The sequence below is a fragment of the Lutra lutra genome, chromosome 4 (genome assembly GCF_902655055.1).
Source record: "Lutra lutra chromosome 4, mLutLut1.2, whole genome shotgun sequence".
Classification (NCBI taxonomy): Eukaryota; Metazoa; Chordata; class Mammalia; order Carnivora; family Mustelidae; genus Lutra; species Lutra lutra.
The window spans coordinates 154,239,677-154,242,976 of NC_062281.1; the positions used below are offsets into that span (position 1 = coordinate 154,239,677).

The following is a 3,300-nucleotide window of genomic DNA, read 5'->3' on the forward strand; positions in this document are numbered from 1 at the left end:
GTTTTGCATTTTGATCCATTTTGAGTTAATTTTTGCATAGCGTCTGAAATATGGGTTGGGGCTTGTTTTTCTGTATATGTATAGTAGCTGTTCCCAGCACTGTTTGTTAAAAGACTGTCCTTCCTCTACTGAATTGCTTTTGTACTTCTGACAAAATCTACTGGCCGTATGTGGGTCCCATAGAATATGAAATATTCTGTTGCTTTTGCCAGTATCACACTGTCTTGATTACTGTAGCTTTATAGTGAGTTTTAAAATCAGGCAGTGAGTAAGTCCTCCATCTTTTTCTTTTTCACAATTGTTTTGGCTATTCTAATTTCCTTGCCTTTCTAAATAAGTTTTAGAATCAGCTTGTGGCTTTCTATTAAAAACTCCTGCTGCGATTTTGACTGAAGTTGTCTTGAATTTATAGATTAATTTGAGAAGACTAGACATCTTAAGAGTACTTAATCTTCCAAATGATGAATATAATATACCTCTTCAATTTTTTAGATCTACTTCGATTTCTTTCATCAGCATTTTGTGGCATAGAGATAATGCACATTGTTGTTAGGTTTATATCTAGCTGTATCTTTTTAAGTGCTATTATAAATAGTTCTTTAAATTTGTTTATTTATTTATTTATTTACTTGCTTACTTATTTGTCCGTTGAGGCACTTTATTTGCCTGTATGTATTACATCCCTACAAAAAGAATTCCAGGATCTTCCCTCCTATCTTGCTTCATCATGGTCCGTGATGCCCCCTGAGGTTGTCAGTACAGTGAAACCAAACTGGTGGGATGGGAGCAGATTCTTCTGCTACTTCTCTGGATCTTTGAGTTGTACCTCAAATCTGGGGCTGATTACTCCATAGTTGTTTAACCTGCCTACGAGGTTCACAGTTTTCCCAGCTGTTGGTCATCAGTGATTTCAAATTCTCCAGTGGAGCCATGCTTCATCATCATAGTCAGAAACTGGACTATGACTCTGGAGCATGATCTAATAGGAAACCGGCATTTGCCTCTCTTCTCATCATTGTTCATGTTCTTGAGAGCATCTGCAGGGACATTCTTGTGTACCATTACGGCAGCATGGAAAGATACCAGAAAGAGGATGGGCAAATTTTTAAATTTTCTAATGGTTTATTGCTAGTATATATAAATACAATGGATTTTTCAATATTAACCTTGTATCCTGCAACCTTGATAAACTCATCATTTATAAGTTCTAGGAGCTTTTTTTTTTTTTTGTAGATTTCATGAGATTTTATACATGATGATAATGTTGCCTGCCAAGAGAGAATTTCTCTCTTTCCAACCTGTGTGTGTATTCTTCTCCCTTGCCCTACCGCACTTGTGTAGGACTTGCAGTGTGATGTCGAATAGAAATATTCCTATTGTGTGTTCTTTATCTCCTTTTATCTCAGGGGGAAATCACTCAGCCTTTACCACTAAGTATAGTGTAAATGTGGGATGTTAGCTGTAGGTTTTGTTTTGTTTTTGTAGATGCCCTTTATCTAGTTGAGAAAGTTCCTTTCTGGGGCGCCTGGGTGGCTCAGTCAGTTAAGCGTCTGCCTTTGGCTCGGGTCATGATCCTAGGGTCCTGGGATTGAGCCCTGTGTTGGGCTCCCTGCTCAGTGGGGAATCTGCTTCTCTCTCTGTCTCTGCACCCCTGCCCCCCACCCTCCCAAGTACTGTTCATCTCTCTCTCTCTCTCCAGTAAATCAATAAAATCTTAAAAAAACAAAGTCCCTTTCTATACATAGTTCAAGTTGATTCTTACTCTCTCTAACCATATATGAGATTTTTATCTAGAACAGCTTTACTGCCCCTTTATGACTCTGTTCCATATTGGGATTCTTCAGGAGTTTTTCCTTATTTTCTTTTAAAAAGGGCATCTTCAACTTAATAAAATGAAGTCTGGAAGTGGTGGGAGAAGTATGTTGGGTGTTTCATTCATCATCATCATCATCACCTCTCCTTTTCTGGTTCATTCTATCTTCTTCCCTCTTCTCACTGAGTCTCCACAGAAGCCTCCACAGAAGCTGTCATCTTTATTTGGCAGGCACAGTATTGAGGATCCTGGGATGGTAACTTGCTGGTGTCCCTTAGCTTGATAACACCAGAGCTACAACATTTAAAGGCTCCATAAATGACTGAAGTCATTTTATGGATTGTTCTCAATGAAAGTTACAAAGTGCAGTGAAGTATACCTAGGCTTTGGACTCGGCAGATAATCTTTAATTTTAATTAAATTTTAAAAAATTTATTGCAATAAAGCTCGTGTAACATAAAATAAACCACTTAAAATGAGTAATTCAGTGGCATTTAGTACATCCGTGTTATTGTACAACCATCACTTTTATCTAATTCCAAAAACTTTTCACTAAAAGAAAACCTATAGCCATTAAGCAGATAATCCCCATTGGCCTCTCCCCTTCGGCCCTGGTTACCACCAATCTGCTTTCTGTCTGTATGGATTTACCTATCAAGGATAGATCATATAAGTGGAATCATACAATGCGTGACCTTTTATGTCCTTCTGTCACTTAGCGTAGTGTTCTTGAGTTCATCCAGCTTGTAACGTGTATCAGAACTTCATTCCTTTTTATGGCTGAATGGTATTCCATTGTGTGAATGTGGATGTGTATACAAGCATAGTTTGCTTATCCATTCCTCCATTGATGAACATTTGGATTGTTTCCACAACAATGTTCTTTTGGGTATATGCCTAGGAGTGGAATTGCTGGTCATATGGTAATCCTACGTTAAATGTAATGAGGAATCATCAAACTGTTTTCTACAGTGGCTGAACCATTTTAAATTCTTACCAGCAATGTATGAGAGTTCCAATTTCTCTACATCTTCACCAACATTTATTCTTTTCTGTTTTGTTTTTCATTTTAAAAAAAAATTATAGATATCCTAGTGGGTATGAAATGATACCTCATGGTAATTTTGATTTACATTTCCTTAATGACTAATAAGTTTGAGCATCTTTTCATATACTTGCTGGCCATTGTATATCTTCTTTGGAGAAGTGTCCTTTGCCCATTTTTTGACTATGTTGTCATTTTGCTGTTGGTTTATGTGAGTTATTTATATATTCTGGATACTAAACTCTTATCAAACATATGATTTGCAAATATTTTCTCCTATTCTGTAGGTTATCTTTTCACTGCCATCATAATGTCTTTTTTTTTTTTTAAGATTTTATTTATTTATCTGACAGACAGAGATCACAAGCAGACAGAGAGGCAGGCAGAGAGAGAGAGGGAAGCAGGCTCCTGCTTGCTGAGCATGACCTGAGCCGAAGGCAGC

At 37.2% G+C, this 3,300-nt stretch overlaps 1 pseudogene; it reads right to left on the reverse strand.

The window, feature by feature from the left end:
* Positions 1-683: 683 nt before the first annotated feature.
* LOC125098409 (40S ribosomal protein S15a-like) lies at positions 684-1,065 on the reverse strand (annotated as a pseudogene).
* Between the last annotated feature and the right edge of the window lie 2,235 nt (positions 1,066-3,300).